This window comes from Rattus norvegicus, chromosome 3 (genome assembly GCF_021556685.1).
Source record: "Rattus norvegicus strain SHRSP/BbbUtx chromosome 3, alternate assembly SHRSP_T2T, whole genome shotgun sequence".
NCBI classification, from domain to species: Eukaryota; Metazoa; Chordata; class Mammalia; order Rodentia; family Muridae; genus Rattus; species Rattus norvegicus.
In genome coordinates this window covers 3,872,085-3,897,183 of record NC_141536.1, presented here as the reverse complement: position 1 = coordinate 3,897,183, position 25,099 = coordinate 3,872,085, and the positions used below count along the sequence as shown (strand labels likewise).

Genomic DNA, 25,099 nt, shown 5'->3' with positions numbered 1-25,099 from the left:
AATAACACTTTTATTTATTATAACATTTATTATGATAGCATATGAATGCTGAAGCAGGATGTTGTAATAATTGTTCTGCTATGATTAAGTGGAAGGTAGAAGGGAACATTAAAATAGAATGACCTTATAATGTCTTCAGTCATCTTCTACCACTTTTATGTGGTAGTTGTTCTGTCCTGTCCTGTTAAATGAATCATAAAATGTCATTGTTAGACAAACATTCTCAGATGATAGATTCACTTCACTTCAGATAAGAGCAATATTTCGGTATATTTTCTTAACTCTATACAAATAATTACTTGCGTTATCAATGTATAGGAATTTGAGTGGTACGACCTTATTAATCAGGTGCGTTTTAGCCTCTTTATCTTTCTTCACGTAGGTTTTGTAGTGGATCCATTGCAATTTCAATATTTATGCCAATGCTAAGCATTTGGCAAGATTGTCTCTTGTAGGAAATTAAAGAAACTTTATTATTTTTGCATTAAAATAAAAAAGCATGTTGACAGTGGTACAGGACTTAAACATGCAGAATCTCTAATGGAGGTATAAATTAAAACATTGTTTCTAAATGATCTTATCAAAAATAATAATTTTATATGCTGAATCCTCTATGACTTAAAGACCATAGGAAGAATGGCAATATTGTGGGATTCTTACATAGGCTGAATAGAGTCTGTCATACTTACATGTGGTATATATAGTACCTAAGTATTTGTGTGTGTGTCTGTGTGTATACATATAAATTATATATACATATATATATGTTTGTATATACATATGCATAAATTTTAGTATAATTTAATTAGTGTTGGTTAAAAAGTTTTTCCATACTCTAATATCATTTTGTGGCCAAAACTACTCTCATATTTACAAATTTATGAAATAAGTGAATGATGTCATCCTTCCACTCATTTGATGACTAAATAAATCTTGGCTCACCTGTAGGACCTTCCTCCTGCAGAGGAATGGATGAAATTTTAAATTTTTCACCATTATCGCATGTTTTCTTGTTGTGGCCAGCTAGGAATTCTTTCATAATAGGTGATTTGCCAGAAGAATTTATTGAATCTGCACAAGTCTTTAAATCCTCAGATCTTCTGTCGATACATTTATAAAATATATTATCGGGGTTGGGGATAGAGCACTTGCCTAGGAAGCGCAAGGCCCTGGGTTCGGTCCCCAGCTCCGAAAAAAAGAACCAAAAAAAATATATTATCATTTCCAAATATTTGATGATAGTTGTCGATCATGATTTGTATAAAGGACATCTGTAACAACACAAGGCAAAACAAGATTGTCATTTCACATGGTTTACAAAATTGAAATTTAAAAATGATATCCAAAACTATGAGGAAAATAACAGTTGCCATAGATAGGAATGCATGATATGAAGTTTCTGAAATGGAGACTCTAAGTTCTCTGCATTTTACCAAAACTTGTCAAAATTTAAGGCATACTGCAAAGAATAGAAGAACTACTAAACCAAAGCAACATTTCAAACCTGATGTGCTGCCAAACAGTGTGAGTTAATCTAATTAATGAATGTCATTCGTTGACATTTTTAGGGGGTAGAAGGATTGGGGGTTTCTGTTGGGATGTTTTGAATGGGATGCCATTCTAGTTCCATGCATGGCAATACCCTCTTTGTGACAACTTTCTGGTGGCTTAAGTCCCTTGGCCCTCCTGATAGAAGTATGCCATTGCCTATAATTTGGAATTACAAAATACAGGTGCCCATTTTCAATGTACTTTCTCTGCTACATTTTTGCTTCCCAAGACAAGAGACATCAGGTTTCATCAGGTTTGTTTTTTTTTTCCTTTCTGCAGACATGTTCCTCTGTCATGACATTGAAGTGCTATACTCTCTCAGCATTTCTAACACCCAAAGAACTACTTACTTGAACAAGTTTCCCTGGTAATATTGTTTTATTTTTTTATTGACTATTTTATTTATTTATATTTCAAACATTATCCCCCTTCACCGTTCACCTCCACAAACCCTGTATCTCCTCCCCCTGCCTCTATTACATGCTCCCTCCCTCACCTATACACTCTGGCCTCAACACCCTAGCATTTCCTAACCCTGGGTCATCAAGCTTCCTTAGGACTAAGCAGCTTCCCTCCTAGTGACGCCAAATAAGGCCATCCTCTGCTACATATTCAGCTGGAGCCATGGGTTCTCCCATGTGCAATCATTGTTTAGTGTTTTAGATCCTGGTGTTTTATTAAGGCAAAACAAATGTGTCTGAGAAAAGAAGTTGGTGAGAAAAGGGAGTTTAATGGAGAAAATGCCTCCATCAGATTGACCTAATGTATAGAGAAGTCTAAGGGATATTGTCCTGATTAATCTTGGAATTTGTAGGGCCCAGATCTCTAGGATGTTGCCACCCTTGAGCTATTAGTCAGAAAATGAAAGGTATGAGGTACAAGGCAAGAGGCAGAACTCCTACTCAGCTTGTACTTCAGTTCTTGAATCCAGGTTCCTGCCCTGCTTCAGTTTAGGCCCTGATATTTCTCAGGAGTTAACTGGTAACTCCAAGTATATCATGGAGTGTAACCTGTCTTCCATAAGTTGCTTTTTATCAGTGTTTTGTCAGAGCAATCATAGGAAATTATAACACTTCCTAAAGTGAGCAACACTGATAAGTTACTATTCTTCTGAGATGATGGCTTAGGTTAAGTCAACTCTACTCATCACATATTTCTTACCAGCATGCAGCTAAGTTTATGTTTGAGCAGTCCTGCACAAGATAGTCATATTTTATATGCAGATTGCACAGAATAGTTTTGCTTGTTTTCATGCTTGACCATACAAAAGAATATATTTGAAAAGAACTGCCCATAACAGAAGAATCACTAATAGTTATTAAGAGTGAAAAATGAATTTTGTTGCTTCATTTGGACATGCGCTCTGATACAGGCTTGGATTTTAGGTTTCCAGGAGCTTGGTAATAAGAAGTTACCTATAAAAGGTAGGTTTCTAGTCCATGCCAAGTTGAGTCCTGGGTAAGAATATTATTCATGTGTGTGACATCACTAATTCATCCTTCCTATGGACTTAATGACTGGAAACTACTAGTTAAAATGTACCCTGCTTTCTTTCATTTTTTACTTTTTTGTTGCTTTTTATCCTTTTCAAAATATATGTCTGTTTTTGAATCTCTTTAAATTTATCATCATTCTCACAAGTAACTCTCATTTTATTTTTCAATCCTTCCAATTATCTCTTGATAAGAATCCCCCCTCGCAAAACTTCAAAAATTGAAATTAAATAAAGTTTTAAAGGTAAATTAAAAATCAAACAAAAAATTAAAATCCTTTTAAAAAATGCAGTCTGTGTGATGTGGTGTGCTCACTATGTCACTATACTATGTCACAAATTATACCCTTTTGTCCAAACAGGTTTACTTGCAAATGTACATTGAAATAAATCATTAGTCTGCTTCAAGCCGTCTGGATTTTGCTACACCATCAATACCGGAGCCTCCCATACATGCCTCTCCTTCTATATCCTGGTATCTTGCTGTAGCCTTTAAATCATTGTGATCCTTCACCTTTGAATCTGCAGGACCTCCCCCTTCATATGCTCCAGCAGCATGATCTAGGCCCCCAACATATATGTAGCAGATGTGCAGCTTAATCGATAGTTATTCCCTTTCCCGGTTTCCAGGCCAAAATCCCCCTGTCCCCTCCCCCTCCCCTTCTATATAGGTGTTCCCTTCCCCCATCCTCCCTCCATTACGGTCCTCCCCCCAACAGTCACGTTCACTGGGGGGTCAGTCTTAGCAGGACCAAGGGCTTCCCCTTCCACTGGTGCTCTTACTAGGCTATTCATTCCTACCAGTGCGGTTGGAGCCCAGGGTCAATCCATGTATAGTCTTTGGGTACTGGCTTAATCCCTGGAAGCTGTGGTTGGTTGGCATTGTTGTTCATATGGGGTCTCGAGCCCCTTCAAGCTCTTCCAGTCCTTTCTCTGATTCCTTCATTGGGAGTCCCCTTCTCAGTTCAGTGGTTTGCTGCTGGAATTCGCCTATGTATTTGCTGTATTCTGGCTGTGTCTCTCAGGAGAGATCTACGTCTGGTTCTTGTAAGCCTGCACTTCTTTGCTCCATCCATCTTCTCTAATTGGGTGGCTGTATATGTATGGGCCACATGTGGGGCAGGCTCTGAATGGATGTACTTTCTGCCTCTGTTCTAAACTTTGCCTCCGTATTCCCTCCCAAGGGTATTCTTGTTCCCCTTTTAAAGAAGGAGTGAAGATTTCACATTTTGATCATCCGTCTTGAGTTTCACGTGTTCTGTGCATCTAGTGTAATTCAAGCATTTGGGCTAATAGCCACTTATCCATCAGTGCATACCATGTGTGTTTTTGTGTGATTGGGTTACCTCACACAGGAAGATATTTTCCAGTTCCCTCCATTTGCCTATGAATTTCATAAAGTCATTGCTTTTGATAGCTGAGTAATATTCCATTGTATGGATGTACCACAACTTCTGTGTCCATTCCTTTGTTGAAGGGCATCTGGGTTCTTTCCAGTTTCTGGCTATTATAAATAAGGCTGCTATGAACATAGTGGAGCACGTGTCTTTTTTTATATGTTGGGGCATCTTTTGGGTATATGCCCAAGAGAGGTATAGCTGGGTCTTTAGGTAGGTCCATGTCCAATATTCTGAGGAACCTCCAGACTGATTTCCAGAATGGTTGTACCAGTCTGCAATCCCACCAACAATGTAGGAGTGTTCCTCTTTCTTCACATCCTCGCCAGCATTTGCTGTCATCTGAGTTTTTGATCTTAGCCATTCTCACTGGTGTGAGGTGAAATCTCAAGGTTGTTTTGATTTGCATTTCCCTTATGACTAAAAATGTTGAACATTTCTTTAGGTGTTTCTCAGCCATTCGGCATTCCTCATCTGTGAATTCTTTGTTTAGCTCTCAACCCCATCTTTTAATAGGGTTATTTGTCTCCCTGGGGTCTAACTTCTTGAGTTCTTTGTATATTTTGGATATAAGGCCTCTATCTGTTGTAGGATTGGTAAAGATCTTTTCCCAATCTGTTGGTTGCCGTTTTGTCCTAACCACAGTGTCCTTTGCCTTACAGACGCTTTGCAGTTTTATGAGATCCCATTTGTCGATTCTGGGTCTTAGAACATAAGCCATTGGTGTTTTGTTCAGGAAATTTTCTCCAGTGCCCATGGATTCGAGATGCTTCCTCACTTTTTCTTCTATTAGTTTGAGTGTATCTGGTTTGAGACCTGAGGAACTTAAAGCTGCACCTGAATACATTAGTGGTAAAGTAATTGAAAGTATACAAAATAATATACACCACTTTGTCACATACATACACACACACACACACAAATACGCACACACACATATGAAATATATATATATATGAAATGTACTTTTATATGACCATTAATTCACTTGATATGAATATTTAATAATATAATAGTCTAATTACTGTAAAATACAAGTATTATATACTCCAAAAATAGGGCTGGAATAAAAAAAAAAAACAAGCAAAACCTGGATAATCAGGATTTTTTTAAACTTCACTCTAGTCTTCTTTGACTACCATTATATGTGAAGCATACTGTTGGCCAAAATCAATATCTATGAAGAAAGAACAAAAGAAAGACTGAAATGATTCACTTATTTTAAACTACATTAACCATCTTTCCCCCCCTAATTTTCCTGAAACAGATCGATATATATTCCACTCCACTCCACTCCAGAAGAATGGAATCCTAGGGTTTCCTTTTACAGAAATGATCTTTCCAAAGTTTTCCTACTTCCTGCATTACAATGAGAATTTTGTTCCCAAAGGCAAAAGTCAGATCCCCTTACCTTTCTTGATACATCACTTCCAAACAATGCGTCCTTTGTAGTCTGATCCCACAAAACATAAGGAGCTATCCGGATAGATAACCTGTTAGTGTCTAAATTATTCATGGATGAGTTTCTTATTATTACTATTACCAAATGAGATGCTTTAGAAGGATAAAGTTTGCCTGAGGAATCTTCAGTAGAAGTCTAAACAAAGAAAGGGGACAATTTTTTTTTAGACCGTCTGAAAAATAATGCTAGTTACAAAACTAACTATGAAGAAAACAGGGCAAATGTTTTGTAGACCAACTCATAGTATAAACAGAATTCAAAAGAAGTACAGCTAGAGTACTACAAAAAATATTTTCTGCGAATCACTTTACTGTATAAAATCATGGGAACATTTTAAAAGTATGAATGATTTTCTATGTAATAGAAATTTGACTGCTACCTACAGAAGCCAGAGGAAGCTGTTGGGATATTGGTATTAGAATGAATGAGATTGTTGCAGACTATGTGTTCTGTGTATGAAAACATCTAGTGTTATTAAACATCAATCCATCTTCCCAAGCACCATGGAGTGGAGACACATTTAATACCTAATGTAGTATAAATCCATGTAACATTCTTGTGACACTCTAGAACATAAGGAGCAGAAAGTACTCTAGTGACCCTACACAATGCGATTATAAAAGCTTCGCTACAGCAAGACAGAGATGCATGGCACCTGGGTAGCAAGTGGAGCTCAATGCTCCTGTTACACACAAAATCATTCTCTGGAGTATTGCACAGAAAAAAGATTCAAAGAAGTCAAAGCTATACCTGACCTAGACTGTTTGAGGTAGTTATATTTGAGAAAGAAATATTCATAATAGCTTCATGTTCTAATCAATGACATATATTTAGCATGTGGTATACTCACAGTAACACGGTAATAATACAAGGATGCAAATAATCCACAGGTGTTATACACACCTCTTTCTTTTAATTTGTTTCACACAGGAACTAAACCAATACTCTAGGCTGACCTGCACACAAGGTGTTGCATAGGCTGTCTTCTAAACTGTGACAGTTATAAAGAAGAAGACACCCAGGTGTGATTACAGACATGGTTCAACACTCTAGTTTGAGAAATGAACATGTCTAAAAAGTGACAAGACATGTCTGTGCTAAGGAAACCTCTTGGCATGGGACATCACCCCAGCTTATAATACTCTAAACACAAGCCTATGTATCTTACAAAAACACTGCTTCTACAGGTGGTACAGTTCCGCAAGTGCTTTTTGTATCATTACCTTTGGATGGCATTAATTTTTCCAATCAGAGTTCCTTCATCTGGGACGCTAAGCCAATTCTCTTATAAGTCAGAAATAAGTAAACTTCCTTCAATGTTTGCAATGAAGTCCTTTTTTTAAATTAAAATAAAAAAGTAATGGTCAATGTACATTTTAGAAAGAACATGAAAAGCATTTTTGTTTAAAATTAGCAGTTTAGACCAGTGATTCTCAACTTGGGAGTCATAATCCATTAGGGGTTCACATATCATATATCTTCCATGTCAGATATTCTCTCCACTTTTCTTTACAATTCTTACAAATAGCAAAATTTTAATTGTGAGAAAGCAGCAAAATGATGTAATGGTTAGTAATCACCAAACCATAAGGAAATATATTAGTGTTACAGTATTAGGATGGCTGAGAATCATTGGTTGAAAGCATATAACATAAAAGACTCCCAAACTTCTATCTCCCCAGAATCTTGGATCAAATGTGGAACCTATATGCAGGATCTTGTGTGTTTTCTTCCCTAAGACTAGAATCAATGAAGCAGTGTCCTAGTTGCTATAGCAATGAAATAAACCTATGGTCCGTTCAAATTGCCTCTCCTGACTTCTAGTCCACACTATGACTTGCAATCATAGATCTGCACTCCACTTCGCAGCCCAAAGCTCCCTCTGCCTTGAAAAACGCCAGATGCTATGTGGAATATCCAGACAGGAAACTATCATAACTGCCCTCTGAGAGGCTCCACCCAGCAGCTGACTGAAATAGGCTATGTAGAGCCACAGCCAATCATTGGATCTTATGGATCAATCAAGGACTTGTATGGAAGAAATGGGGGAAAGATTCCATGACCTGGAGGAGATAGGAACTCCACAGGAAGAGCTACAGAATCAACTAAGCAGCACCACTGGGAGCTATCAAAGGCTGAATTAACATCTAAAAATCCTGCAGAAGCTGCAGCATGACTTACAGCACAATTTCTAGCAAATGTAAAGCTTAGTCTCCTTGTGGGTCCCCCAACATGTGGAAACAGGGGCTACCTGTAAGCTGTTGACTGTGAAAACCTGTTCCCACCTGGCCTTAGGGGAAGAAGATGTGCTAAACCTGAAGAGAGTTGATGTGCCTGGGTAGGAGGACAACCCAAGGGTCCCAATTAAGCTCAGGGAAAGAGAGAGTCTGTGAGGGCAGAATAGGTAGGGGGCAGCATACAAGACATAAAATGAACAAACAAAAAAAAATGTAAAATGATGACGAGGATGATGGTGATGGTTTAAAAATCCACCAAAACAATCAAACCAAAACCAAAGTCCTCTTCTTGGAATAGGCAACTATCAAAAAATGACAGCACCCAAAATTAACTCATCCTGACTGTATAATTGTTGAATCTGTACTTTAGGCTCACACAGCATAAACCTGTTGTATACACGCAGACCTTGCTTACAGACCCAGCAGGAATAGTGGTGAAGTTTACTTATTTTCCATGTGAGAAGATCTCACAGTTTCATGTCTTTTTCTTAAAATTTGTAAATATTCAACTATTTAAATTTAGTTGTAAGCATCAGATTGTTTGACGAACAGAAACTGTCTGTTGCATGAAATGCAACAATGAACTTTGATGTTGTACTAAGGATAGCAAGCCATAAAATGGAAGAATCATAGGTGCCCTTGTACATGTAAATTGCTTTGAATACACATGGCTAACTTCAGTAAGGTCTTAAGTTTCTGGCAATGAGAATCAGACACACGTGGCAAGCTCAAAGGCCAAGGAAGGATCATTCAGTACCTTTGCCTAATGTTAGTAAGCATAGTTAATCCCAGAGCATTATTTTTACTATTTATGTCTGGGCCATAGCTGCACAGACTTCTGAAAGGTGAAATCAGATCATGGCCCAAGTAAAAATAAAACAATGATATTTGCTCTAGAGTCACTGCAGCTCCCTGGCAAGTTAGGAGTGTTAGTGTGTTAGACAAGTTAAAAGTAGGTTAGGCTAATACTTGAATATTTGACATGGAATTAGAATGGCAATATCTGGTGAAAGTGAGAGTGCTGGATCATTTTTTGATTGAGAAGGAAAACGATTTCTTGTATATACAAGACAGAGGGTAATATTCAACATGGATAGCCTATTGTAGGTGAGTGTTGGACTTGTCAATTTGAACTTTTATTTGTGAAGGATTTTTTTTGGTAAGTATTATTTAATACATTCATTTGATAAAGCACATTTTACCACCATTATAACTTGTTCAGCTATTAATTCACAGGGTATGTTCAGAGGTGAAATCAGTGGGAATATTTGTAATGCCCAACTAAAGTCCATCTCATATATGAGGATGTTAACTTCCAACAGAAGCTCTTCACCTGTGTCTTTATGATGAATCTTTGGGTTTGTCAGACTTTTACCTGCCATGCCTCTTATCAAGAGGTCACGTGTCCATAGTTCTAGGAAACAGTCATCATCATGTAATCTTAAGGACAGAAAGCACATATGCATCTCTAGAGGGATGATTAATGTTGGTGACATGAAAACCTTCCTTACCTTCAAGACAGATGCTATTACAAGCACGCATTCTTTAATCCTTTCAATGAGTTGTTCACTGTCAATCCTCTCTCTGAGGCCCCAGTGTGAATTTTCACGTAGAATTTCAAATATGTGATCAGATTCTCGTCCTTTCCCTGCAATTATGGATAATATGTCCTGTGTGGGATAAGGATGTAGTATTAGAGATTCACACCTGAAGCACAAATATGTCTTTTATTGTGAACCTGAGCAAGGATAGTTTTGGCTGCACAGCTATAACTGAGAGGAATAAAGTAGTCATTGAACTTTTTTCTGTTTTAGCTTCCAAATACATTTTCTTCCCTAATCCATTTTTTCCCCAATTTGTAACATCATGGTTTTGTTGAACTTCTGTTCCCCAAAGCTTTTTGGTGAATGGTCCTCTACTACTTTGTGTTTCCTTCTATCAATATCTTTCTCAAGCCTGGCATCTTAAGTAAATATTGGGACATTTCCCTTCCAGAGATAAACTCACTATTTTACTTACTGTTTGTCCTGGCCTGTATTATGAATCCTAACTTTTGTGTTTTGAAGAAATATTTTTTCACCATATTTCTGAGACTTTTATATCCTTATTCTGTGACTTCTTATTTTCAACTATGTCTACAGATGCTTTCACAAAAACCCAAGCATATTTCTATCATTCTTCCATAATTTACTCTGTAAACATGACTACCATGCATAGGTTTACACCACTTTAATTTGATTACACGAATACAAACAAGGTTACCAGAAAATTCTGCTCTAAAATCCCTAAGAAATTGGCAGTAATGCTCATGTGTCTGACCGGATAGATTTGTTCACAAACAGCATAAATTCCTATCACAGCTATAGTGCTAAAAGAGATGTTGGATACTAAAGATATGTTTACAAAGAAGTTTAGTAACTCATTTAAAATAGATTAAGCCATATTAGATGGCATTTAAATATAGTCCACTAGGAGAAATGATGTTAATATATATAAAAAACAGTGTGCTCATCTAATTCATTGATAATTTAAAAGAAAAGCCTACAGATATTTTTAAGTATTGAGTAATTTCAGGGGCAATGATATTAAGGGAGATTCCAGAGAAATGTGGAGTCATAAAGAAGCTGCAAGACTTTACAGTTGGGTAATTAGTGGGGCACTTCCATAGAATTATTTCCTCCAACATGCTGGTGGGTTTGAATCTTTGATGCAGTCAGTGCAAAACATGGGAATGGTATTTCTTCTCTTTTTCTTTCAATTACATTATTCAAAATACGGTAGAACTTATTTGTGTTTTAAAATGATCTTACTCTCATAGATTGGTTATCTAAACATTCCTCAGTTTGATTAAATAGCTTACTGAGAACAAAGGTGCTACAGAAAACCAAAATGATACTCACACGTATTGGAGCAGGCAGCTTTCTGTTGACATAAATGCTTGTAAGATTTTTGCCAAATAAGCATTTCTTTCTTGGTGGTGTTGGATCAGAATATACTGGTGGCTTGGCATGTATATATATATATATATATATATATATATATATATATATATATATATATATCCTTTCTGTTTTTCTGCATATAAGAAGGGAAATCATTTTTGAAACTGAACTCTCTTTAACCTTGTATATCCTTTGCATTTATCACACCAAATCAAAAAGAGATATGTGTTAAAGTACTAGAAGCATAGAAAACATCAAGTAGGGTTGGGGATTTAGCTCAGTGGTAGAGTGCTTGCCTAGGAACCGCAAGGCCCTGGGTTTGGTCCCCAGCTCTGGAAAAAAGAAGAATTCTAGGAAAACATCAAGTAGACACATAATAGTCAAAGGCTAACTGAACATAGAAATAAAAATACAAAAAGCTATATATATATATAGCCTTTCTGTTTCTCTGCATATAAGAAAGAAGGGAAATCATTTTTGAAACTGAACTCTCTTTAACCTTGTATATCCTTTGCATTTATCACACCAAATCAAAAAGAGATATGTGTTAAAGTACTAGAAGCATAGAAAACATCAAGTAGACACATAATAGTCAAAGGCTAACTGAACATAGAAATAAAAATACAAAAAGCTATGAATGAAACAGACAAAGTCACACAACGTTAACTACATTAGACTAATACCTGAATTTTCAATGGATATTCTAAAATATAGTGGGCCTGCATCAACGTTCTCCATGCTTTCAAAGAATACAGATACTAGCCTAGACATTATTACTGAGCAAAAGCATCATTCATATCAACAAAAGAGGAGAAACGTTACATAGTTTAAGCACCACTAAGCCATTTCTCATCATCAATCTTGGTCTACAAAATGCAAACAGCAGGCTGAAGATAACGTACATATACACAAGAGGACAGAAATGATAAATAACCCTGTAATCATTCAAAAAAGAGGGGGAAAAGTATGTGTCAACAAAAAAATAACAAAGACCAATAAATACTGCTCATTAATAACTCTAAGCATTAACTGTCTCACACCAATACTATACAGACTATCAGTTTGGGTCAGAAAGCAGGTTTCATCTATCTCCTGCATCCAAAAAATACACTTGTTTTAGATAAAATCGCCTACTCATGTTTATGATGCAATTGCCTATATTTCTTTGTCTAGGTTTCAGGGCCCATTTAGTTTTCCATGTTCATTGGTGTTGCCTTGTTCAGTTAATGTTTAGGAAGTGATGTTGGTGAGGCTTTACAGGTGAAGTCAAGGGAACATGGCAGAAGACTAGGAGGAAAGAAGTTTAAAAAAATCACTTCTACAATATTGTTTCTCCTAATAACATCAAGAGTGTTATAAATTTTATCAAGCTTTCAAAGGATAGAATCAAAATGTTACTACAGGATGATTTAGAATTTTTATTGTTTAAATCTCACTGATTCATGAACATGTGGGAATCTTTCCATTATCTGATATCTGTTCAATTTATAAGACATTTTGTTTTGTTTTGGGTTGAATTTATTTTTCATTTTTTTCTTTTGTTTTTGGCTTTGTTTTTTTAATCATGAAAGCCTTTTATTTCTCGGTTAGAATTTTCCCAAGAAACTTAATACTTTTAAAAGTTACTGTTAATGACATGTTTTCATTGATTTACTTTTTAGTAATTCAGTGATTTTTACAAAGAAGGAGTACTCACTTTGTGTGTTAATTTTGTATGTTGCTACTTTTGAAAGAATTTACAAGATATCTGATTATTTTTATGTTATATTTAGGTTCACTTATGTTTACTATCATATGATTTTCAGAAAGACATACTTTGAATTCTTCATTTCTAATATATGTCCCCTTGGTCACATGCAGTTTTAATATTCTCTTAATTGTTTACATATGCTGTATGAAACAAGCGTAAATTGAGGATGACCAAAGATCAGCAAAGGAAGCCATTGGTACCATAATATTTCATAAATAACTTGATGAGGGGCAGCACACACTATAAAAAATTCTAGGTGATAGAATCATTATTATCCTTGCATACATAAGGCACTCACTGTTAAATATTCTTCAATTAACTCAATATGGTAAGCATTCTTATTGCTAGAAATTTCAACTTTTGATGTTTTAGACTATTGTCAATTAAGGCTAATTGTAGATGTGGAAAGAAGAAAACTAAAGTAATCAAAAAGAAGGAATTGTATATTTATATAACATTTATATCATATTACTTTAGGAAAATGAATTTATCTTGTCAGAGAGGAGTGAAAATGTGTGACTTGGACAAGTCAAAGGACCTGCACGGATGATCCTAAAGAGAAATAACAAGATACCAAATGTTGAACTTTAAAGCATACTTAGGAATAACTTTTTTTTTCTGAGAAACCAAATGAAAGACCCAGAACCATGTTCAATTCTATGGTAAAGAAAATACATTTAAGTCTAATCAAAGAACAGTTGTTTTGAATTGAGCTGTTAGTGTCACTTATTGAACCCATTCTGCTATCTTGCCATACTGGTTATCATCGTACTTTAAAGATATTACAGGTGGGTACAACTATCAATTGCTTGCCTAACGTGTTAACTTGTCTACTGTTTTATCTACCTTAGAACTTTGACTTAAACCTAGAGGCTTCTAAGACATATTCAGGTAGATTGCTGAATTCCTTGTAAGATTTATTTGGCAACTGGCACTCAAGCCACCAACCTTGAGAGAAATCCAAGTGCTACCTGACAAATCCATATTTTGGGGGAAAGCCACAGGAAATACTTTAACAATTGGTAGAATTTCTCTCACCAGGATTGAAATCATGGCTGGAGCTAGAAATCTAGTCCGATTTATGTAACTAGTTTGGTCATAAACTTTAAAATTGATGACATTAATTTAATAAATTATCGACGTTTCTTAAAGCATTTACATATTAGTCTTATATGTACCAACAAGTGGGGCCATCATCCTACATCGAAGAAGCCTCTTTGTATAGAAAATGGAAACCATTACAAAAAACAAAAACTTGGACACAATGAAGAGATAATTGCATTATGAAAAATCCAGCACCAGTGAATACATGTACATTAGAGCTAAATGCTCTGTAGCTCAGGGACCATTGTAGAAAAGGGTTTACAAATACTGTAAGACCCAGCATACTTGAAAGTCTGTTTTGAAATTGCCTCTCATAAAAATAGGTGCAAAATCACAATAATAGCAACGTCAATGCAGTGTTAAAGCAATGGTCAAATTTTCACTTGTCAAAAGTTACAGGCAGCTAATTATGACTGACAGAATATTAATTTTTCCAGAAATGACCTGCATATGGATTGTCTAATACACACTGTATATCATGGAAACCATATTCACAAACAGAACAAAATGATCTCAAGTAATATTCATATTTGTAAAGATATAAACATATATATATAAATATGTACAAAACAATATTTAAATGAGTATGAAAGTGCAGTGACTGTGATGGACTTAAGGGAGAAAAGTCAGGCTACAGTGCTATAATTCAATTTTTGATAAAAATTTAAAATACTAGTAATAAATGAAAACATTGTAAACTTATAGTAATGGGAGTTCAGGAAAGACCAAGAACAGTAAATATGGAAATTATCAATTTCTTTACTAGAGGTTTTCTCTAAGATTTCCATTTCTCAAATTTGTATTACAGACACTTTTGAGATAGACAAACCATGAATAAAGAATATTTCATGTTGAGGCCTCAGGTGATGAAGAGAGATATAACAAATATGCTATATGCTTCTGTGCATTCATCAGTGTACGTAATGCATGCGTGTGTGTGTGTGTGTGTGTGTGTGTGTGTGTGTGTAAAGCACGTGCAGATCACATCACTGGTGATATATATTTAGAGCTTAATTAGAGCTTTGAGCTTATTAACATATGAGGAGCCTCTAGTATTGGTCTTTCTCTCTGTCTCTTTTTTTTCGGGGGGGGGGTCTCTTTTCATCATTACTGAACTACATGTCAGAGATATCTGTCCAATAAGCTTCTGTTACTGTCTCTGCCTGCCATGATTATTCAGGTAGAAACTTCTCGTTTAGAGATGATTGTGCTACAATGCCTAGTTTTGTTTGCTTTTTAATGTATGTTTTGATGACCCAAATTCATGTTACAAAGTCTAAATCTCAATTGCTTTAGACACTGGATTATCTTTTCAGGTCATTTTTTATATTTTAAAACCATGATCCACCTCTAAGTTCATCATGTGTGATGATTTAATTTTGATTGTTAATGGAATTTTATTTATAACCTTCTATGGCACGTGATTCTATGCAGAATTCTGAGGGATTATTCAGTGTCATTAGCTTCTGGCCACACATTGGTAACTGAGGTGGGAAAACTAGTACTATAACTGGGCTGTAGAGGCAGAGACTGAAAATTTTTCCAAAGACTGTGTAGGACCATGAACAAGGCACATTGGAGTGTAAGCAATAACCCAATTTAATAACATTTGTTATAATAGCAAACAATATGAAATATGCAGCATAAAATAAGTACAATGAGTGAAAATTATTTGTAACTAATACGGTGAAATATAAAACTAACAAAGGATCTTGGAATAATTCTTCTAATATGATTAACTGGGAGGTAGAAGGGAACATTAAAATACGATGCCCTTAGACCTTCTTAATTCATCCAATACCACTTATATGTGGTAGCTGCTCTGTTTTGTCCTGCTAAATGAAACATAAAATGTCATCATCAGACAAATATTCTCAGATGATAGATTCACATCACTTAAAATAAGGGTAATATTTGGGTATATTTTCTTAACTCTATAGAAAGAATTAGTTCAGTTAAAAATGTATTTGAATTTGTGTGCTACCACCTGATAATCACGTGAGTTTAACCTCTTTATCATACCTCTCATAGGTTTTGTAGTGGATCCTGTGCAAGTATTTTTAACAATGATAAGATTTTGACAAATATTGTTTCTCATAGGAAATTAAACAAACACTAGTATTTTCGTGCTAGGAAACCAAAGCATGTTGACAGTGGTGCAGGGCTTAATCTTGCAGAATGTTTAATCAATTTTTTAATCAAATCATTGTTTCTAAATGATCTTATCAAAAATAATAATTTCATATGCAAGGAATTCTCTAACTTAAGGACCATGGGAAGAAAGGGGGGAAAGTATAGCAGACAATATTGGTGGATTCTCTAAATAAAGAATGTGTCATACATACCTGAATGAATCCAGATGTATTTCAGTATATGAGTATATGTATATGTGTGTATATAAATATATATACATATATATATATGATGTTAAAAAACTTTTCCCATACTCTAATAATCATTTTGCGTCCCAAAGCTTCTCTGATATACACAAATTTATGACATCATGAAATGATTTGATCAAATGATTCCATTCATTTGATGAATAAATAAATCTTGTCTTACCTGTAGGACCTTCTTCTTGCAGTGCAGCATATGAAATATTAAATTTTTCATCAATATCATTGGTTTTCCAGTTGTGTCCAGCTATGACTTTTGTCATAATAGGAGATTTTCCAGAATATTTGATTGATTCTTTGTATGTCTTTAAGTCTTCAGTCCTTTTGTCAATGTGTTTACTAAATATATCATCATTTCCAAATATTTGACCATAGTTGTCAATCATGATATGTATAACAGACTTCCATAACACCACAAGGCAAAAACAAGATTGTCATTTCACATAGTTTACAAAATAAATTTAAAAATGAAAAGAAATACCAGGAGGAAAATTACAGATAAGAACCCATGAAATGAAGTCTCTGAAATGGAGACTCTAAGTCTTTTGCATCTTTACACAACTTGTTAAAATTTCATGCATATTGCAAAGAACAGAACTACTTAACCAAAGCAACATTTCAGAACTGATATGCTGAAAAAACTGTGAGTGTACCAAATTAATGACTGTTGTGTGTTAATTTTTTTGTGTGCGGGTGGGGGTAGCTGTTTATTGTGATGTTTTGAATGGGATGACTCTCTAGTTCTAGGCATCGCAATACCCTCTCATTGACAATTTTCTGGTGCCTTGGTCTGCCTGGTAAACAGTGCCACTGCTTAGAATTTGTAGTTACAAAAGGTAGGTGCCCATTTTCAATGTACTTTCTCTGCTACATTTTTGCTTCCCAAGATAAGAACCATCAGGTCTCAGCTTCCTGTTTGTTTTTTCTTGTTTTCTACAGTCGTGCTCCTCTGTCATGACACCAAAGTGCTATACTCGCTCAGCATTTGTAGGTCCCAAATAACCACCTACTTCAATACGTTTCCCTGGTCATGTTGTTTTATTTTTTATTGTTTATTTCATTCATTTACATTTCAAACGTTATCCTCCTTCACAGATCCCTTCCACAAATCCTACATCTCCTCCCCTGCCTCTATTGCAGTTTTCTCTCACTTGACCACACACTCCTGCCTCAACAACCTAGCATTTCCCTACCCTAGGCCATCAAGCCCCTCAGGACTAAGCAGCTCCCCTCCTAGTGATGCCAAATAAGACAATCCTCTGCTACATATCCAGCTGGAGCCATGGTTCCCCCATGTGCACTCTTTGCTTGGTCTTTTAAATCCTGATGTTTTATTAAGGCAATAGAAATGTGACTGAAAGAAGTTGGTGAGAAGAGGGAGTCTTAATTGAGAAAATGCCTCCATCAGATGGACCTATTGTATAGTGAAGCCTAAGGGATATTGTCCTGATTAACCTTGGAATTTGTAGGGTCCAGATCTCCAGGATGGTGCCACCCTTGAGTTATTGGTCAGAAAAAGAAAGATATGAGATACAAGGCAGGAGGCAGTGCTCCTACTAGGCTTCTGCCTCACTTCTTGCCTCCCTGTTTTATTTTTGGCTTTGACATTTCTCAGTATTTAACTGGTAACTGCAAGTATATTGTGGAGTGTAACCTGTCTTCCATTAGTTGCTTTTCATCAGTGTTTTGTCACAGCAATTGTAGAAAATTATGGCACTTCCTAAATTGAACAATACTGGTAAGTTACTTTTCTCCTGAGATGATGACTTAGGTTAAGCAAACTCTATTCATCACATATGTTTCTTCTCAGCATGCACCTAAGTTTATTTTTGAGCAGTCCTGCACAGGATAGTCTTATTTTATATGCAGATTGTACAGGATAGTTTTGCTTCTTTGTTTTCATACCTGACCATACAAAAGAATATATTTGAAAAGAACTGTCCATAAAGGAAGAATCTTTAATAGTTATTAAAAGTAAAAATATATTTTATTGTTTCATTTGGACTAAACATGCAGTTTGATATAGTCTTGGATTTTAGGTTTCCAGTACCTTGGTAATTAGAAATTAACTAAAAAAGCTATGTTTCTAGTTCAAGCCAAGTCCAGTCCTGAGCAAGAATCTTATTCAAGCTATCCCTTGGGCTATCAACCTCCATTGTGAGTAACATCATGATATCTTCTTTCCAGTGGACCTAATACCTGGGAGCTACTAGTTAACATGTACCTTGCTTTCTGTCATATTTATATTTTCTTTATTTTTTTCTTTTCAAAATATGTGTCCTTTATTAATTCTCTGAAATTTCTAATCAAGCTACCAAGTAACTCTCATTTCATTTTTCAATCCTTCCATATATCCCTTGGAAACAATCCCCCCTCACTAAATTTCAAAAATTAAAATTAAATAAAAATTTAAATTTAATTTAAAAAATCAAACTAAAATTTAAAAAAAATTAAAAATACAGTGTGTGAGATGTGTTGTGCCATAAGTGGTCACACATTATACCCTCTTGTCCAAACAGATTTTCTTGCAAATGTATAATGAAATAAGTCTGGTTTAAGCTCTCTGTGTTTTTCTATACTCTCAATACTGGAATCTCCTGGAGATGCCTCTCCTTCTATATCCTGGTATCTTGCTGTAGCCTTTAGTCATTGTGATCCTTCAGCTTTGAATCTGCAGGATCTCCCCCATCATATACTCCATCAGCAGGATCTAGGGCCCCTATATATATGTAGCAGATATGCAGCTTGATCTTCAGTTAGGTCCCCTACCAGTTCGTATGCAGAGTGGCCCTGACTCTGTAGTCTACAACTGGATTGCTTTCTTTTATCTGGGCTGCTTTGTATGGCTTCAGGAGAAGGTGATTCACTTATTCCTGTTGTGAATTGATGTATGAGAGTGGGTTGGTGTCAATGGAAGGTCTACACTACTGAGTTAAAGAAGAATGGAGGGAAGAACAGGTTGCAAAGATGGGACTTGGAGGCAGGGACTGCATTCAGGATATAAAGTAAATAAATTAGTGAAGAATATTGATGTATGTGTGTTTATAATAAAATTAACAGCTATAGTATACCTGAGGATCATAAAACTCTACCTGAAATAGGTTAGTGCTAAAATAATGGAAAGCATATAAAATAATATACACCAATTATTCATCATTACATATGTATATACATATACATATACAAATACATGCACATATACAAGTACACTTTACACGTATATGTACACACACAAACTCACACTCAGACACACACTCACACACACATATATGTATACACACCTACATATATATATGTATATATATGCAATATGCTTAAATATGACCAGCAATTCACATGATGTGAATATTCAGTAATATCATGGTCTCACCACTGTGAAACACAACTGTTCTATACTCCAAAAGTAGGGCTACAATGGAAAAAACAAACAAAACCTAGGTAATCTGGATCTTTTAAAATTTCACTCTAGTCTTCTTGGATTGCCATTATATGTACAGATTATTGTTGGCTAAAACATCAATATCTAAATCAATATCTAAGAAGAAAGAAGGAAAGAACAGTAGAAAGAAATGATTAACTTACTTTAAACTACATTAAAAAATCTTCCTTCCCAAATCTTCCTGAAATAGATCAATACATATTCTACTTCACTCCATAAGAATGCAATCCTAGGGTTTCCTGTTAGAGAAATCGTCTTTGTAAAGTATTCCCAATTACTGAATGATAAAAATTAGACTTTTGTTCCCAAAGGCAAATTTCAGATCCCCTTACCTTTCTTAAGACGTGACTCCTACATAATGAATCTCTCGAAGTCTGACCCCACAGTACATGTGGAGAGCTATGCGCAGAGACAACCTGTAACTGTCTAAATTATTCATGGAAGAATCTTTTATTATTACTAATACACATATGAGATGTTTTAATAGTATAAAGTTTGGTTCTGGGATCTGTTGCAAAAGGCTAAACAAAGAAAAAGGAGAATTTTACGTTAGACCAACTTGAAAATAATGTAAGTTAGAAATCTAACTACAAAGAACAAATAGGGTAAATGTTTTGTAGACCAACTCATAGTATAATCAGAATTCAAAAGAAGTAAGAATATATACCTAGAGTATTACATAAAATATTTTCTGCAAATCACTTTTCTGTACAGAATCATGGAAAAAACATTTTTCAAATTATTTAGGAATTTCAGTGTAGTAGATGTATGACTGCTACCTACGGAAGCCAGAGGAACATGTCAGGATCCCTGGTAACAGAATGAGTGAATATTGTTGCAAACCATGTATGTTCTGTGTGTGAAAACATTCAGTGTTATCAAACAGCAAACCATCTTTCTTGCCACCATGGGGACACATTTAATATTTAATGTATTATGAATCGATGACACACCCTTATAACAATCTAGAACATAAGGAGCAAAATCACACTCATGACTCTACTCAATGCCCTGGTATTAGAATGAATGAAGATTTTTGAAGACCATGTGTGTTCTGTGTATGAAAACATCCAGTGTTATTAAACAGCAAACTATCTTTCCATCCATCATGGAGTGGAGACACATTTAATATCTAATGTAGTATGAATCCATGTAACACTCTTGTGACACTCTAGAACATAAGGAGCAGAAAGCGCATTAGTGACCCTACAAAATGCAATTATAAAAGCTTCGCTACAGCAAGACAGAGATGCAGGGATCCTGGGTTGCAATGGAAGCTCAAAGCTCTGGTTAAGTATGAAATCATTCTATGTATCACACAGAAAAATGATACAAAAAAGTCAAAGCTATACCTGATCTAGACTTCTCTAGGTAGTTATAGTTGAGAAAGAAGAATTCAGTAAGAGATTCCTGTTCTAATCAATGACATATATTGACCATGTGAAATATTCACAATACCGTGGTAACAATTCTAGGATGCAAGTAACCCACAGGTATTATCCACACTTACTTCTTTTAATTTGTCTCACACAGGAACTAAACCAATACTCTAAACTGACCTGAACAGGAGGTGTTACATAGACTGTCTTCTAAATCATGACATTTATAAGGTAAGATTACAGACATGGTTCAACACGCTAGCTTGAGAAATGGGAATGTTTAAAAAGTGACAATACATGTCTGACCTAAGGAAACCTCTTGGCATAGAACATCATTCCAGCTTATAATCCTATAAACACAAGCCTATGTACCTTACAAAAGCATTGCTTCTATATTGGTGCAGTTCCCCAAGTGTTTACTGTATCATTACCTTTGAATGGCATTAATTTTTCCAGCCAGAGTTCCTTCATCTGGGATGCTAAGCCAATTTTCATAAAAATCCAAGGTTAGTAAGCTTCCATCGATGGTAATAATAAAATCCTTTTTTTATTGAAAATAAAACAAAAATAGAAATGGTCAATGTACATTGTAGAAAGTACTTGAAAACCTTTTTTGTTTAAAATTAGCAGTTTAGACCAGTGATTCTCAACTTGTGGGTCATAATCATTACGGGGTCACATATATTTTCCATATCAGATATTCCATCCATTTTTCTTTATAATCACATCAGGAGCAAACTTTGAATTATGAAGAGAAGCAAAATGAAGTAATGGTTGAGAGTCACAAAGCCATGAGACAATATATTAGTGTTACAGGATTAGGGAGGCTGAGAATCATTGGTTGAGAGTGTACTTCCCCAAAAGATTCCCCAACTGCCCTGGCTCCAGAATCTTGGCTCAAAAGTGGAACCTATATATGCAGCATCTTATTTTTTTCTTTCCTAAAACTAGAATCAATGAAGCAGAGTCCTAGTTGCTATAGCAATGAAGTAAACCTACTGTCTGTTCAAATTGCCTCTCCTGGCTTCTAGACTACACCATTCCTTGCAATCATAGATCTCCACTCCACTTCCCAGCTCAAAGCTCTCTCTGCCTAAAGGAAACCAGCTCCTACATGGAATATCCAGACAGGAACCTATCGTAAGTGCCCTCTGAGAGGCTCCATCCAGCAGCTGACTGGAATAGGATATGAAGAGCCATAGTCAGTCATTGGATTTTATGGATCAATCAGGGACTTGTAAGGAAGAAATGGGGGAAGGATTCCACACCCTAAAGGAGATAGGAACTCCATAGGAAGAGCTACAGAATCAACTACTCAGGACCACTAGGGGCTACCAAAGGCTGAATTACCATCTAAAAAGCCTACAGAAGCTGTACCATGACCTACTGCACATTTATAGCAAATGTAAAGCTTAGTCTCCATGTGTGTCCCCCAACATGTGGAGCAGGGCTATCTGCAAGCTCTTGACTTGAAACTTCTCCTCAACTGGCCTTAGGGAGGAAGATGGTCTAACCCTGAACAGAGTTGAGGTGCCAATGTAGTAGGATAAACCAGGGCTCCAAAACTGGCTCAGAGAAGGAAAAAGACTTTGTGAGGAGAGAATGGGGGGAGGGAGGTTGTCAGCATAAGAGACATAAAATTAACAAATAAATAAATGTAAAATAATAATAATAATGATTATAATATTGATGATGATAGTAACTAATAAAATAAATGAACAAAACAAAGAAACAAAGACCATAGTCCTCTTCTTGGAAATAGGCAACTGTCAAAAAATGGCAGCACCAGAAATTACCTGATCCTAATTGTATAATTTGGTGAATGTGTAGAGTACACACAGAGTAAAGCTGTAATATACATGTAGACCTCTACATACACACCACCTGGAATAGTGATGAAGTTTCTTTTTTCTTTTTATTATTAACTTGAGTATTTCTTTTTTTTTAAAGATTTATTTTATTTATTATATATAAGTACACTGTAGCTGTCTTCAGATACACCAGAAGAGGGCATCATATCTCTTTACAGACGGTTGTGGGCAACCATGTGGTTGCTGGGAATTGAACTCATGACCTCTGGAAGAGCAGTCGGGTGCTCTTAACTGCTGAGCCATCTCTCCAGCCCAATAGGGTATCTTTTTTTTCTTTTTTCTGTTTTTTCGGAGCTGGGGTGTGAACCCAGGGCCTTGCGCTTGCTAGGCAAGTGCTCTACCACTGAGCTAAATCCCCAACCCGAGTATTTCTTATATACATTTTGAGTGTTATTCCCTTTCCTGGTTTCCAGGCAAACATCCCCCTCCCCCCTCCCCTTCCTTATGGGTGTTCCCCTCCCAACCCTCCCCCCATTGCCGCCCTCCCCCCAACAGTCTAGTTCACTGGGCGTTCAATTTTAGCAGGACCCAGGGCTTCCCCTTCCACTGGTGCTCTTACTAGGATATTCATTGCTACCTATGAGGTCAGAGTCCAGGGTCAGTCCATGTGTAGTCTTTAGGTAGTGGCTTAGTCCCTGGAAGCTCTGGTTGCTTGGCATTGTTGTACATATGGGGTCTCGAGCCCCTTCAAGCTCTTCCAGTTCTTTCTCTGATTCCTTCAACGGGGGTCCTATTCTCAGTTCAGTGGTTTGCTGCTGGCATTCGCCTCTGTATTTGCTTTATTCTGGCTGTGTCTCTCAGGAGAGATCTACATCCAGCTCCTGTCGGTCTGCACTTCTTTGCTTCATCCATCTTGTCTAATTGGGTGGCTGTATATCTATGGGCCACATGTGGGGCAGGCTCTGAATGGGAGTGATGAAGTTTCTTATATGTTTTCCAAGTGAGAACATCTCAGTTTCATATCTTTTTCTTAAAATTGGTAAATATTCAACAATATAAATTAAGTTGTAAGCATCAGTTTGTTTAAAGAACAGAAACTGTCTTTGTTCATAAAATACCACAAATAACTTTCGTGTTGTACTAAGGGTAGCAAATCATAAAATTGGAAGAATCCCAGGTGCTCTTGTACCTGTAAATTTCTTTGAATGCACATGGCTACCTTCAGTCACTGATCTTAACTTTCTCCCCATGATGTGGTCCTAAGTTTCTGGCAATTTTAACCAGACACACTTGGCAAGCTCAAGAGCCAAGGAGGAATCATTGGGTACCTTTGCCCAATGTTACTAAACATAGTTAATCGCAGAACATTATGTTTTCTCTTGATGTCTGGGCCATAGGTCCAGAGTCTTCTGAGATTTGAAATCAGATCAAGGCCCAAACAGAAATAAAACAAGGATATTTGCTGTAGAGTCACTGCAGCTCCCTGACAAATTAAGAGTGCTAGACAGGTTAAATGTAGCTTAGGTTAATTCTTGACTACTTGACATGGAATTAGAATGTCAATATCCGGCAAAAGTGAAAATGTTGGATTGTTTTTTGATTGACAAGGAAAACAATATTGTTTATCTACTGGGCAGAGGGCAATATCAAACATTGACAGCCTATTGTGGGTCAGTGGTGGACTAGCCATTTTGAACTGTTATTTGTGAGGGATAATTTTTGGTCAGTATTATTTAAGACATGAATTTTGTAAAACACACTTTTATCACTATTACTACTTGTCCTGCTATTACTTTACAATATACAGCCCGAGGTGAATCAATAGGAATATATGTAATGCCAAACTAAAGCCGATCTGCTATATGATTATTTTACCTTCCAACAGAAGCTGTTCACCTGTGTCTTTGGGATGAATCTTGTGACATTCTAATCTTTGTCAGACTTTTACCTGCCATGCATCTTATCAAGAGATCATGAGTCCATGGTTCCAGGAAAGAGAGATGGTATAGCAAGCTCTCGTTCTTCATTCCAATTAATATATTGTTAGGTGTCTATCTTATCCCTCAGGGACCAGTGTGAATATTCAGATAAAGTGAAATTGCGGGTTAGTTTTTTGATTGGGAATGAAAACAATTCCAT

The 25,099-nt window shown here is 36.1% G+C and overlaps 1 pseudogene across 1 annotated transcript; it reads right to left on the bottom strand.

Moving 5' to 3' along the window:
- Positions 1–805: 805 nt before the first annotated feature.
- LOC134478867 (uncharacterized) lies at positions 806–25,099 on the bottom strand (annotated as a pseudogene). Its single transcript, XR_015683454.1, has 11 exons — positions 24,954–25,099; positions 21,581–21,694; positions 20,103–20,291; positions 16,498–16,732; positions 11,509–11,529; positions 11,040–11,149; positions 9,651–9,809; positions 7,126–7,235; positions 5,852–6,037; positions 1,202–1,271; positions 806–1,110 (listed from the first exon to the last, which is right to left on the bottom strand). The product of XR_015683454.1 is annotated as an uncharacterized LOC134478867, transcript variant X2 (transcript).